Source organism: Neophocaena asiaeorientalis, unplaced genomic scaffold (assembly GCF_003031525.2).
Source record: "Neophocaena asiaeorientalis asiaeorientalis breed wild unplaced genomic scaffold, Neophocaena_asiaeorientalis_V1.1 scaffold124, whole genome shotgun sequence".
In the NCBI taxonomy this organism is placed as follows: Eukaryota; Metazoa; Chordata; class Mammalia; order Artiodactyla; family Phocoenidae; genus Neophocaena; species Neophocaena asiaeorientalis.
In genome coordinates this window covers 14153437-14169371 of record NW_020174135.1, presented here as the reverse complement: position 1 = coordinate 14169371, position 15935 = coordinate 14153437, and the positions used below count along the sequence as shown (strand labels likewise).

The 15935-nt window shown below is 36.7% G+C and overlaps 1 pseudogene; it reads left to right on the top strand.

The window, feature by feature from the left end:
- Nucleotides 1-15935, top strand: part of LOC112406151 (glutamate decarboxylase 1-like) — a 43564-nt pseudogene that overhangs the window by 4614 nt on the left and 23015 nt on the right.

The following is a 15935-nucleotide window of genomic DNA, read 5'->3' as shown; positions in this document are numbered from 1 at the left end:
TTTTTTTTTGCGGTACACGGGCCTCTCACCGTTGTGGCCTCTCCCGTTGCGGAGCACAGGCTCCGGACGCGCAGGCTCAGCAGCCATGGCTCACGGCCCAGCCGCTCCGCGGCATGTGGGATCCTCCCAGACCGGGGCACGAACTCGTGTCCCCTGCATCGGCAGGCGGACTCTCAACCACTGCGCCACCAGGGAAGCCCTTCCTGTGTTTTAAACTGTGTAATTCTACAAGGATTAGTACACATTTCTCTTCTCTTCTCTGACCACAATTACTCTTAGGTGATCTCACTCATATATTTAATTATATATATGACACATGTATACATAAAATTAAATATCATATGAGACTATATATATTTCATTTTGTATGAATATATATATATATATTCAAAGTAGCCCTTTCCTCCTCAACTTCTCACTTAACTCCAGACTAATATGTCTCCCTTCCTATTTGGGTATCTATAGATAAGTCAAATTCAACATTTCTAAAACTGAACCCTTGATTTGAACTTTCATCATCCCACTCACCCCCATGTGCACATATCCCACACCTTGTTCTCATGCAATCTTTCCCACCTCAATTAGTGGAAACTCCAATTCATCTGTAGTTCCAGCTTTAAAAAAAAAAAGGAATTCTGACTCCCCACTTTCTCTTACATCTTGTATTGAATCCAGGAGGAACTCCTATTGGCTCTCCCTTGAAAATGTTTCCCTAATCTGACACCTTCTCATACCATCCTCTCTGACCATTTGAGTCTGAGCACATCATCTCTCTTGGATTACTGCAACAGAATCCCAACTTCTGTTTTTGCTTCTGCCCTTGCCATCTTATGCTCTTTTCTTAATGCAGCAATCGGTATGATCCTTTTAAAACCTAAGTCAGTTCATCTAACTTCTCTACGCTGATGCCTCCCCCCATGGCTCCATCTATCTTGATGAAGGTAGAGGACAAATCCTTACAATGGCCTGTAAGCTTCTATGCAATCTAGCCTCCTGTTGACCTCATCTCCTACTGTCCCCGTGGCTCCACCCTCCCCACTCACCCTGGTCTCCTTTGAGGATCCTTGAACACCTTAAGGAAGCCCGGACAGCAGGACTTTTGCTATTTGCTCTCCTAGGATTCCTTCACCCCACCCCTTCCAAGTAGTCATATCACTTACTTTCTCACTTCATTCTGCTGTACTGTCATCTCATTAGAAAAGACTGTCTTGATACCCTGTGTAAAAGAGCACCACCCTCCCTCCACCACAATCCTCCTTATCTCACCAAAACTTTCTAACTTGCCATCACCAGACATAGTTCGTTATTTATTTATTGTCTGTCTTCCTCAGCTAGAATAAAAGCTACATGACAGCAGGAACTTGGCATGTTTCAGTCATTGCTGTATGCCCCATTTTGAAGTTGTATCTACTCTTCATTCCAGGGCCAGACCACCTGGAGTTTGGCCCGTGCCCCAAACCAACAACTCCATGCAGATAGGCTCTGCCCCAGCCCAGCAGCAGGATCTGTGAGTCAAAGGTGACCCTGAGACCTGTCCCTGGAAGGCTGGGCCACCAGCTTCCCTTCTCTGACTCTCAGGGGTCCACTCCAGGGGGATATCCGCTCGTTTAGGCGGTGCTCTGAATCCCCTCTCCTCGCGCACCCTGATACAATGGTCTCTTGCCTCTTCGGCAGGTCCAGACTTTTTCCCGGACTCCCTCCCGGCCAGCTGTGGTGCACTAACCCCTTCAGGCTGTGTTCACGCCGACAACCCCAGTCCTCTCCCTGTGCTCCGACCAAAACCCGAGCCTCACCTCCCAGCCCTGCCCGCCCCGGCGGGTGAGCAGACAAGCCTCTCGGCCTGGTGAGTGCCGGTCGGCCCTGATCCTCTGTGCAGGAATCCCTCCGCTTTGCCCCCCGCATCCCTGTTGCCGTGCTCTCCTCTGTGGCTCCGAAGCTTTCCCCCCTCTACCACCCGCAGTCTCCACCCGCGAAGGGGCTTCTAGTGTGTGGAAACCTTTCCTCCTTCACAGCTCCCTCCCACTGGTGCAGGTCCAGTCCCTATTCTTTTGTCTCTGTTTTTTCTTTTTTCGTTTGCCCTACCCAGGTACGTGGGGAGTTTCTTGCTTTTCGGGAGGTCTGAGGTCTTCTGCCAGCGTTCAGTAGGTGTTCTATAGGAGAATTTCCACATGTAGATGTATTTCTGATGTATTTGTGGGGAGGAAGGTGATCTCCGCGTCCTACTCCACCATCTTGAAGGTCCCTCACCATGTCCTTTTTGTGTGTGATTCAAGACTTAATTTAACAGTTACCCTCTTAGCAAATTTCAACTATGCAATATAGTATCATTAACAATAGTCACCAGGCTGTACATTAGATCGCAAGAACTTATCTTCCGTAACTGAAACTTTGTGCCCTTTGACAAGCATCACCCTATTTCCCCTCCTCCAAGTCCCTTGCAACCACTATTCTAGTCTCTGTTTGTATGAGTTTGACTACACCAGTCCCCCCTTAGCTGAGGTCTCTCTATCCGCAGTTTCAGTTACTCTCAATGAACTGTGATCTGAAAATATTAAATGGAAGATTCCAGGAATAAGTTTTACAATGCATGCCATTCTGAGTAGTGTGGTGAAATCTCGCACTGACCTGCTTTGTCCTGTGCCGTGAATCTCCCCTTTGCCCAGTGTCTCCAGGCTGTGCAAGCCACCACCCGAGTGTCACTTGGTAGCCGTCTCGTTATCAGATTGACTGTTGCAGTATCACAGTTCTTTTGTTCAAGTAAACCTTATTTTACTTAGTATTGGCCCCCAAAGGCAAGAGTAGTGATGCTGGCAATATGGATATTCTCTTATTGTGCCTAATTTGTAAATTACATTTTATCGTAGGTATGTATGTATAGGGAAAAACATAATCTATATAGGGTTCGGTACTATTCATGGTTTCAGGCATCCACTGGGGGTCTTGGAAAGTATCCTCTGTGGGTAAGGGAGACTACTGTATTTTAGATTCCATATCTAAAGTGAGACCATGCAGTATTTGTCTTTTTAAAGTTAGATACAAAAATAGAACATAAATTATCACGAAATATATTTTGAACTAATTAACTCTTGAAGTTTACTCTCTACTACCCTTCAAATTTCAATCAGCTTCCATTTCATATTATTTCAGTTGGCATAATATTTCATATTATTTCAATTTTAACCTCCCAATATTTCCAACCCCAAATATATTCAAGGTCCCTGGCAGAAGGGTGGGGCTGTATAGTGGACGATCTTATAGGGGTAGGGCTTCTACTATTATTTCAGTATTTTCATAACCCGTATGATATTTCAGAACTGGTTGAATATGAGCCCTGATTATCACCAGTATTTCATAGAGAAATGTATGAATTTGAAACAAGCAGCAGGAAAGACACTGAAGTTTAAATTTGTTCAAATAAACCTCAAATGTATATAAGAAATCCTAATGAGCAGTAAATGGAGGAAAATAAAATATCTGTCCAGATGAACAAAATCTTTTCTCATTCCTATTTTGAAATTATCAGCCATATTTATATTTTCTAAACTTTAGTCTATACATTTTCTGAGAAGCCAACACGTTTTTCAGTCACAAGATTTTTAGTTCTCTCACAAGAACAGAGAAAATCTTGACTTATACAAACATGCTTTTTTATTTATCCTTCTGGAATCCAAAGCCATCAAGTGTTAGTGTGTAGAATTCAGGTAACTAAAAGAAGGAAAACCTGTAGTAGAAAAAAATTAGTGCTTATAAGAGAAAAGTGGTTGGTGATTTGCCATCATGAATTCAGAAGTTTCTTTGTCCAAAGTCAGAAAGTAGAAAATAATTACATCATCAAGAATAAGATTCACAACTGCCTATATTTTTAGATCAGATTACTGCGAGTCAGAAAGCTGATTCATAGGACGAAACGCATAAATGACACAAATGTCTCTAACAAAGGAAAACATCAATTTCCCTTTTTTCAATATTCAGATATTGCCCTTTGATTGAACTGAAGATTCTTGTAAGTTAATAGATAAGCAAACTGATTCTATTCATGAGGTTTCCACTATGTCCTTCAACTGAAACAAACTAAAGGCCAGTCTGTCACTGACATAAAGCAACCAATAACTCACGCACCCAGAAATAAAGAATACAGTTCAAATAATGTTATCTAGCATACATTGTTTCAGAAATCAAGATTATTAGCTATAGATGGAAATGTCGGCAGGCAGTCAGCAATGGGCGTGTTTTCGGGATAGAACATCACCCTCATGCTCTGTGCTGTTAACTCATACACCCCGTTTCCTGGAATCGTGTAAATGCTATATATTTATTGCCTTTGAATTTGTTTCTGTGAGCTGTCATCACTTGTGTTCTCTGAAATTCAATCTTAGTACCATCAGTTTCACCACATTAGGGCGATGAAATAGTTTCTGCTACTTCTCATGCTACCGCTTTACCCAAGTGCATTACCGAAGGGTGATATGCCCCATTTATGAATATATATACTCATAGAAGCCATTAGCCATAGAGAGAAAATGATTAGAATCTTAGCATAGTTCCATTCACTCACTTCATGGGTTTGTAGGTCCTGTAAATATCAAACTGTTTTCCTTGTAAAAATAATTGTAAAGTTTAGAGAGGCAGAGCATTTTTGTTATTAATGACACTCCCACAGAGTTGTCAGTTTCTTTAAACTTGAGCAGGGTGCACCTCCCTTAAAGGTAAACAGTCCAGGCATTCACAATGGCTTAAAAGAGTGAATAGGTCATACATGTCAGAACCCTGGCCACTCATCTTTATGCATACAACCATTTCTTTCCCGTGACATCACTGCTGGACAAGGACATTAGAAATATGTTCCCCTTTAATAATATGTTCCCCTTTAATATAGTGCTTTGGAGTTAAGCAAACTAGGATTTTAATCCAAGCTCCACCCCTTACTTACGAGAATATCCCCATCTTCTTTGAGCCTCATCTTTAAAGAGGAGGAAAACTGGCACCACTCTTACAAGACTGTTTCGAAGGCTAATTGAAAGCCTAGGGCATGTGAGAGATACGCTCCTCCAAGTAGTGAAGGGAAATGAGACTCAGTGCATGTGCGTCCGTAATACCATGAAAAAAATGTATCCACGTTATCCCTGTGGCAGTGAACCTTAGCCAGTCGCCGCAGGGCATGTCTCCTTTCTACACTGATTGATGCACAAGTTCTTAGCATATTACGATAATTACTACAATATAACTAGGAAGAATAAAGATAGGAAATTGAGTTCCTACTGTGTGCCAGGCATTGTTCAACGCTTCTTCTATTAAAAGTGCACTTATAATGAACTTCCATGACTTTACTGTAGAAAGAGCAGTGTCAACAGTTAATGTAATTTACTGTCAAGAGAACTCCAACTATTCATGAGGAAGAGCTACCTTTTATTTCTCTGTCATCTTTAGCTGGCCTACACCTGGTAAATGCCCAGGAAAGATCCTGAAAGAGTCCCAGGAGGTGGCAAGATTTCATGCTTTGCTTTCCTTTCCTCTAGAGAACCTTACAAACAGAGAAGGCCAAGATGTGATGTAAACAAGCATGACAATGTCTGGGGTGTGTGTAACTACCAGGTAAACTCCGGTAGCGCTCCGGTGACATTTCTATCAATATTCGGGGAATCTTTTCATTGTTCCTCTACCTTCTTGCCCTTGAATATCATACTTATATCATAGGCATATATTCAAATATAATGATTATTTTGTATCAATTTAGTGGAATAGTTTATTTTTGGATGAAAAATAAATCCTCACACATTGTCCATTTTAGTCATAGAAAAGTATTCAAATTTGCATTTTTCTCTACTGAATTGTGTTTCTTGGCTTCTAATAAAAAAAGAGAGAATTCTAAAATATAAGGTGGAGATCATATACATTACATTGTATGATTTTTACTATTAACTAATAGTTATTTGCTAATAACTAATTGTTATTTATTAATAATACTGTTATTTAAAGAATCAATGATTTAGTTTTTATTACTGTTGCATATATTCACTAGAATGTGAAAGAATAAATATCAATGTCTCCAGCAAAACATAGGACAGAACCAAATGGATCCTGTCCATTACAAATAATAAAATGATGAATAAATTATAAAAACACTTAAAATATACAGCTGAGTTATAAAGAAAAAACACTTTTGAGTGCTGGAAATAGATAAGACCTCAATGCCAGGTCAAGAGACTAGAGCTGATGATTTTGCAAACCCTGAAAGTGGGAAGAAGAGGCAACGGGACGAGATATAAAGCCTAGAAAATTTGGAGCAGAGGTTCTGATTCCACATGGGGCTTTGGACTTACTAAGTCTTAGTTCTGAAAATCCTAAATAAAACCATAAGGCCAGGACTTTGTGGTGCTTCCTCTTCTGTGAAAATGAAACTGGAAAAAAATCTTCTCACCAGCCTAGGAAAGTTGAAAAGAAGCTTGTAATTTGCCCCAGGTACAGGCTGACACTGGGGAGGGGAATGGCTTTTAAAATTGAAAACTCAAAAAAATGTGACTCATGAGTCACTTACGAATTCACACTATCAATCAATGTCATACATTTTGTTAACAGAATAAAAGGGAAAAAATACATGATTATCTCAAAAGCTACAGAAAATCATCTGACAAAAATCCAACACCTTTCATAATAAAAACACCCAGCAAACTAGGCATAGAAGAGACCTTTCTCAAACTGATGAATGTCATAGATGAAAAAACAAACAAACCAACCAACCCACAGAAACCACAGCTAATATCATACTTAACGGTGAAAGACTGGATATTTTCCCACCTATATTAGGAATAAGACGAGGAGTTTCACTGTCCTACTTCTGCTCAACTAAATACTGGAAGGGTCTAGTCAGGGCAAGAAAAAAACAAACAAAAGGCGTACAGGTTGGAAAGAAGAAAGACTATCTCTACCTGTAGATGACATGACATGATCTTGTGTATAGAAAATACCAATGAATCTACCCTCAAAAGTCTGTTAGAACTAATAAAAGAGTTCAGCAAAGTAGCATGATACAAGATCAATATTAAAAAATCAACTGTATTTCTATAAAACAGCAATGAACAATCCAAAAATAAAGTTGAGAAAATGATTAAATTTACAATGGTATCAAAAGGAATAAAATACCTGGAAATAAATTTAACAGTAAGTGCAAAATTTTGCATTGAAAACTACAAAACCCTGTTGAAAGAAATTGAAATAGACCTAAATAAATGAAAAGTTATTGCATGTTCATGGATTGGAAGACCTAATATTGTTAATAAAGCAATACTCCCAAATTTACCAACACATTTAATGAAATCCCTATAAAAATGCCAGTTGGATTTTTTTGTTGCTGTGGAAATTAATATTCAGATCCTAAAATTCACATGAAAAGACAGGCAACCTAAAAGAGCCAAAACAATCTTGACAAAGAACAAGCAGTAAACTTCACATTAACAAGAATAAAGGCTAAAAACTACCTATGAATATATAAAGGAAGTTTTAATATAATAGAGATAGCACTACAAAAAATAATGGACTAGTAAAAGGATGAATGTTTTTAAAAAGTGGTGTTCACTACTCAGCTATATATATGATTAAAAACTTAAATCAGATCCCTGCTCACAGCATGGAGAACATTTAAAGTCTGAAATGTAAAAAGCAAAAGTTTAAAACTCAGAGAAGTATAGATAAACTAACAAGAGAAAGGCAAGTCAATTATGAAATGGATAAAAATCAGGCAGTTCACTGCAAGGGAACCCCAAGAGCCAATAGACATACGAAAAGTCTCATTATTTATCAGGAGAATGTAAATTATAACAACAGTGAAATACCGTTTTACATGATTGGCAGAACTTAAAACTCTGATAATACCAAGTCTTAGCTAGAATATGGGGAAACAAATTCTCTCATGCAAGGCTTGTAGGAATCTAAGTGTTTGCACTGTTTGCGGGGAGCAACAGGCAATTTCTAATAAAGCTGAGCTGTGCCTGTGTTTTGATCCTGCCATTCTACTTACAGAATTAAAACCTATTTAAAAGACCTGAACGTATGTGCAGGTGAGCATCCTAGTATAGTCATTACAGCCTTGTCTGAAAAAGCAAAAACAAATGAACAAACTAACAAATCAATGTATATCAATAGGTACAAGGAACACCTTACTATGGTGCACTTATACAATAGAAATGAATTTAATTTGTTTCAATCAGAATTGATAAATCTTAAAACCTAATGTTGAGTTTACAAAGAAGGTAAATAATAATTATATTATGGTGTGAATTTTACAAATACATTGAGGAATTGTATTTGTTGTTTACAGGTAGGGAAATAAGTTATAAATTTATAAATTATAGAGAGAAGGATGTACATGGCTTCCTCATGAGAAGGGTGTGGGGAGAGATGGAGGAGAGACTTTTAATCTTTTCTGTAACACTTTATTTTTATATATTTAAAAATCTGCATATAATAAAATACATTATTATTTATGTATATACATTTTATAGCAAATGTATATATATAAAATCCTGAGGTAAACATGGCAAAACAATTTTAAAATCTGGATAGTGAGTACATTGTTTTATTGTTCTCTGTACTTTGACTGTCTTTGAAATCTTTCATGATTAAAAATAAATATATGAAAGCCTTCTTTTGAAAGTAAAAAATATCACATGGTTTTGGAACTATCAAGAAGTGTGTAAGCATAGGGCATATTTTGGTTAGTTTAGCATATATACGTAATTCAAGGAAGGGCTTTTTTTTTTTTAGCTCTGAGGAAGCAGTTGAAAACTAAATGAATTGATTAATAATATGTTCTTATCATCTTAAGATGCTCCTAAAATACTGGAAAACCAAGTATCTTTAAAATGGCCGTATCCAGAATAATATTTATCTTCTCTTTCATATATATAAGATTTAATTTCAAATTTACCCCTTTACTAAATCTCTGGCCCTGAGTTTATGAAATCAAGATTATCAGTTTATACTTTGTACATCCTAGAAAAAGTGTTTGTCTTTAGGATGCATATGTAAGCACTATAGGGAAGTAAATTTGCAGTTATAAATAGTTATCACTGCTACTTACAGAATGAATACTCTTCATTAGCAACTCAACAGCTGATATACTAATACCAAGGGATTTAAAAAAAACAAAAACAAAAAGGACAATATCCCTAGCACTTAGAATGGTGAATAGCACTTAGTAATTACTCATTAGTTTCTTATTGAATGAATGGGACAATGAGTGTGGAAATATTATTTCATTTGATCTTCAGAATGATCTTTAAAGAAGGTATTAATCTCTACGAGGTTAACAAGGTTTTCTAACCCAAATTCACACCATAAACCACTGTTTTTTTTTTTTTTAAGGAATTTTGCCTTTTTTAAAAAAAATTTATTTATTTATTTATTTTTGCTGTGTTGGGTCTTCGTCTCCGTGCTAGGGCTTTCTCTAGTTGCGGCAAGTGGGGGCCACTCTTCATCGCGGTGCGCGGGCCTCTCACTGTTGCGGCCTCTGTTGCGGGGCACAGGCTCCAGACGCGCAGGCTCAGTAGTTGTGGCTCACGGGCCTAGTTGTTCCGCAGCATGTGGGATCTTCCCAGACCAGGGCTTGAACCCATGTCCCCTGCATCAGCAGGCAGATTCTCAACCACTGCGCCACCAGGGAAGCCCAAACCACTGTTTCTTGAACCATCCTCCAAGTTGGGAACAAGAGTTCCTGTCGTCACAGAACAGGGTTGCTGTGGATGTGTTGGCAGTAAAATCTCTGATTGCGCTGTTTTTCTAGCAGGTAGAGACACTGTACCTCCAAGGTTACAGGAAGTGGGTTCTCCTACCTCCTTCCTTTGAATTAGTGGTGAGAGGATTTGAAGACTTTTTCTTTGGAGAGAGTGTCTGCACTCATTTCTGTATTGTTTTTCTTCTCAGTTAACAGAAAACTAAACACAAAGTTCATTTGCTTCTATCTGCTATCATATCATGGAAATATATCTCCCTCAGGAAGTCAGTATGTATGTGCATGGGGCGTAATGAGGCCCTGTGATATGGGCCAATAACTTCTCTTTAGCTCATGTGTGAATCTCAGGTTAAGTGTTACTCTGTTAAATGACATTTAAATTATTAATGTAACTTTCAGACATTTGTATTTTAGTAGTGCCCTCTCTATTCTCAAAGGCTTTAGGTAGAAAATCATATATTTACCTTACCTAGTGAGGACCAGCCCAGGTGAAATACCAGAGTGAGATAGAGGCCTCTCGCCTGGTGGGAGAGGCGTGAGGACGTGATCACAGGTGGAGGGTAAAGGATGCTGAAAATGGAAGTTGTACAAATTCTGTTCCGCTTCCCCAAGTAGGGCCTTGCCTGGGCCTTTTGTTGGGAGGCCTCTCACCTAAGTCTGCGAAGCACAGCTTGCTGACCTTGGTTCTGGGTTCTCTAGACTGTGGCTTCATGACTGTGGCTCTCAGGAGTCTAGTAAGAGGGTGATACATGCTCACAAATAACTGTGATAGGTGACAGAATGTCCCTGTGAGAGGAATAAAGAAAATGAGTAGATTTCCTTTCAGGAGAGAATTTGTAGGTCATAGGTACCAAAAGAGTTGGGGATTAGGGTGGAATTTTTCATGACTGTTAATGACTTGGCAGCATTTTTGATGTAAGGAGAAGAAACGGGATAAAAAATACACTCATCTCAATCAAAAGAGGCAATTAGATTTCTAACACCTGCATCAAAAAATGAGTGTTAAAAACAAGCTGAGGATTACTGAGTGTGGATAAAGAAATAATTTCTCTTACTGTGGGAGTCCTGGATTAATCACATCTAAAGCATACTGCTTTTCCTTAAATTTGACCTCTCCAAGCCAATACATATCTTCCCCAGAGCTGAAAAATAAGTACCACCTGACATTATAAAGCTCTCTACCTGATTTTTAAAATAATTTTATTAATGATTTTGTTGTAAGAAAATTCCTGTATGAACAATACAACAATCTGATTTTCTTAATACACTGTAAGAGGAAAAGGTAGCATTTTGGACTATCAAATATTTAAAAAAATACTTCTGTTTTCTAGTCTGGTAAACAAAGTGAGAGAAACGGACCCTGCTGAGTTAATTCCTTGAATTTCATCCCGCACAGGCTCTCTACCTCTGTTTTTAAGTCCAACAGTGCCCTCTACATCCCATTCTCTGTACAGAATTCCAGTGTTTGAAAAACACAGAATGATCAAGAAGACGAAACTGCCCTCAAATTTATGAGTGTATCCTCAAAATAGTTATAACAAGCAAAGTTTACTCATATACTCTTTAAAGTACATAATTCTCAATATTTTCTACTTCTAAATCAGCAATATCTTCTGATCTTCTGAGAAGCTAGATGTCAGGCATAGGTTGCTGGAAAAATATTAAATCATATATTCACATATTATTTATGATATTTTCAAAGCCATATTTGAATTATCAGTAATTTTAGAATTTCTTTTTTAAAAAATGTGATCTCTAAAGGTTGTCACTGCTTGAAACTAGATTTCCAGAAAACTGGCTCCTATTCTAAAATGTTTGTCTTTGAGATCAAACAACTCTCAAGTTGCCAGCTGTTAAACTGTCATTAGTAATCTTGACTTAATAACTTGATATATTTAGAAACAGCATGCTTTTCTAACTGATTTCTCCTAATAAAAGTAACAGCAATTTCATTTGAAGGACTCCATTTTTATTAACAAATGTTCTTATTCAATTTGATTTTTAAGGATTTTGATGTGTGATGAAGAGGTTTGTTAAGCAGGACCAATTCAGTTACTTCTGAACTTGGTGCACTGTCACTGTGGCCTAGTTTATATGTATCAACAGAGTTTCCATTAGATGTAGAATTTTACTTTGTGATTAAAGGTGCTATTTCATAGGTAAACATTTTGAGTCCTGAAGAAGAATTTCAGGAATGTAAATGTTTTTAAGAAAAAACAAAAAAATAATTGATTTATTCCAGATCATTATTAGCTACTTAATATATACCACCACATCTTGGGAACCAGAGATAAAGACGTGAATAAATTGAGAACATCACTCTCATGGGGAAATTAGAGGAGGGTGTCCAGACAATAACACAGTCAAGAATCAAATTAATTTTATACTTGCAGATAGTTTTTTTTTGTTTTTTGCGTTACGCGGGCCTCTCACCGCTGCGGCCCCTCCCGCTGCGGAGCACAGGCACCGGACGCGCAGGCTCAGTGGCCATGGCTCACAGGCCCAGCCGCTCCGCGGCACGTGGGATCTTCCCGGACCGGGGCACGAACCCGTGTCCCCTGCATCGGCAGGCGGACTCTCAACCACTGTGCCACCAGGGAAGCCCTATTAACATATTTTGACAGAAGCATATTAGCAATCATTATCTTACTTACGCATTTAAAACAAGCATTTTGTTATTAAAGGTTAATTTAATTTAGTTTTAGGTTGTAGATCCAATGTGTAGTTGAGCTATTAGTGGAATATAATTCTTATGCCAATAATATCAAATTTTTTGGTTTCTACATAATTTCCTTATAAACGTTCTGTAATACTGTTTCGTGTACAGAAGCTTTTTACTTTCCCTTTTCCTTGTGATTTTTGTTTCCCCTAATTATTTTTTAAAAGTAATGCTTTTAAAGCTTTAGTACTTTAAAATTTACTTATTATCAATTATTTCTCATCGTCTATAGCAGTGAAACTCAAAGAAAGCAATTTTCCTCTAGAAAAAATTGTACAAAGCGTTAACCTAATATATGTTTACTGGGTCAACATGTAATATGGAAATTTGTTTTTAAGTACACTGCATTCTTTGCAAATCATCTCACATTTCTGTAATTTCTGCTCTCTTTTCTTATGCACAGTTTTTTTCATGTATCAGGTTTTTATTTATGGAAAAAGCTATTATAGAACACTTTTATCTGTCATACATAAACATTTAAAATGCTTATGTTTTATCAATTGATAATTGTTGTAGCAATGCTTAAAAATTAAACCAAATTAATCTTGCTACAGTTTTAACAATTGTAGTCTGGATTATATAGGGAAATAGCTTATTTTACTTTAAGAAAGATCCATTAGAGCTGGAAACAATACTACTAAGCTTATAAAATCCAAACTACAAAATTTAGCCATACATCATTTTCTGATTACTTTGTGTTTTTTCTATATAGCTATAGGTAAACAAGTTGATTTTATACATTATGGTTTGTACTTTCTTTTTTCCCATACATTGCCCAGAACATAAAATGATGCTTAACAACGAATTACTTACTTGATTGGATATCTGGTTAAACACTCTTATTGAAGAAGACCTCAAGACTTACTATTTTCAAATATTAATTTTTAAAGAGGATAGATAACTTAATGGCATTTCGATTCAAATACCTGTCTATAAATTCTAGTTCCACCATATATAAAGCTATCTTTGTTAATAATAATAGTCATCTACATCATAAGCCTATGCTATAAGGATTGAATAGTACATGTGAGATGCTTAGAACAGTTCCTGGGCCATAGTATGTGCTCAACAAGTGTTAATTATTATTATTTAACTTCTTTAAATGTTTATGTGCATACTGGGAAAAATGTCTTTATAAGGATTAAAATGTGTGTACAGCACTTAGGACTCTTAGTATGTAGTAGAATTTATAGTTAAATGCTAATATGTATGCAAGGCACTTCAGGATCTTATATAGTAGGCATTGTTATTTATAGTTAAACATGATAGGTCTTAATTACTAAATTACTAATCCTCTACACTAAACTGATATGAAACTAAAGAGCCTTACAAAACTTCAGTAGAACTAATGCTTCTCTCCAGTTTACACCTATCTGGATACCAGAGATCATGTGTAAATAAAATTTTCAAACGTTATGAATTTTTTGGAGGCATACATTTGATTACAGATAAAAGCAGATTATCAGCATGTTTTAATAATCACAAATAACTTTCTCAGCGTAGATAGGAAACAGATGAGAAAAAAAATCTGTTCATTCATTTCAGTCAGCTGACAAAGATGCAAAAAAAGCAGCTCACACTGAGAATTTAATGACTAATTTATCAAATGCTCATGTTTCAGGTATGGATGCCATTAACAAATGTTATTTGTTTTCTTTTTACAAAATTCTATGTCATCTATATATTTATTGAAGCAATTATGATTTCCTTAAGATCTGATTCTTCAACTTACTTTTAAAAGTACACTTACCAGCTCAGTTTTTGACAATAAGGTCCATCTAGGAGAACTTGAAGGGACAATTCTTCTGTCCAATGATGTTAATCTAAAATCGTCTGTTTTTTGGTGAAAACTGTTATCCAGTGGGACTTTGAATGAAGATTATTTGTTGAATTTGGACAAATGCCGCTTCATTTGCTATTTGACATGACCTTTTAATATCTTTAATATTTAATGATCAAAACTCAGTCTCATGGTGATTTTCTTTGGCTCTTTAGTTATCGACCCTGCTGTTTATCTCTCTTTTTTTTTCTCTAGATTTGTTGCCATCCAAGGATGGCAAAGATTTAACAAAATGTTTTCTGCTACAAGTGGTAAATATTCTTCTGCACTACATCGAGAAAACTTTTGATGTTAAGAGTAAAATATTGGACTTTTCATCATCCTCATCAACTTCTTGAAGGTTTGGATGGGTTTGACTTAATAGCTGTCTGACCATCCTGAGTCTCTGGAGCAGTTGCTTGGTTATTGCACAGATACCTTAAAATATGGTGGTAAAACAGGTGATTTTCAAATTTGTGTGCCTGAACTGAACTGAATGAATAGCTTTGAGTTTACATTTGTGTTGAAAAATACTCCAATTTTATTCATTTTTATTTAAAACATTTGTCTGGTTTATTTTAAATTGGTATTGTCATATATGAATTGCTTATTAATTAACAGAGAAAAGTAAAAAAATGATTTTGATTTGGAGAGTTATATCTCAATGGCAAATAACAAAATTTTATTTACCTTTTTCATTTTTTTGTTTTATTTGATAATATTCATTATTGATGCTTAATTTATTGTCTCTATACATCAATAAAACATAGAGTGCTAAAATTAGATATATGTATAATTTATATATACAGCCTACATTTTAGAAAGTGTTTTCTGAATAAATTAATATCGTTGTAACTTGATTCTTAATCTCTTAAAGCAATGATACTTCCAGGAGCAAACGATATTTGAACAGGCTCTAGAGGCAAAAAAGAGATTCAAAAAGAGCTATCATGCACATCATCTTTAAGATATAGTGTAAAACCAGTGCAAAGAACAATCCATTTTGGAGCTAAGGAGGGGAAGATTAATTTAAACTGAGCTGAATATAGATTGTTCAGTTTGACAAGTAATGTTTGGTGATCCTTTAATATAAAATTTCAAAACATCATTATAAGAGGGACCTGGTTTTTTCATAGCTGAAATTATCTATTTTTGGTGTTTTTTATTTTTATTTTTTCACATCTTTATTGGAGTATAATTGCTTTACACTGGTGTGTTAGTTTCTGCTGTACAACAAAGTGAATAACTATACATATACATTTATCCCCATTTCTCCTCCCTCTTGCGTCTCCCTCCCACCCTCCCTATCCCACCCCTCTAAGTGGTCACAAAGCACCGAGCTGATCTCCCTGTGCTATGTGGTTGCTTCCCGCTAGCTATCTATTTTGCATTTGGTAGTGTATATATGTCCATGCCACTCTCTCACTTCGTCCCAGCTTACCCTTCCCCCTCCCCGTGTCCTCAAGTCCATTCTCTACATCTGCGTCTTTATTCCTGTCCTGCCCCTAGGTTCTTCAGAACCTAGTTGAAATTATTTATCTTTTTTTGGTGCTTTTTAAAAATTATTTTCCATTATGGTTTATTACAGGATATTGGATATAGTTTTCAGTGCTATACAATAGGTCCTTGTTGTTTATCCATTCTATATATAATAGTTTGCACCTGCTAAG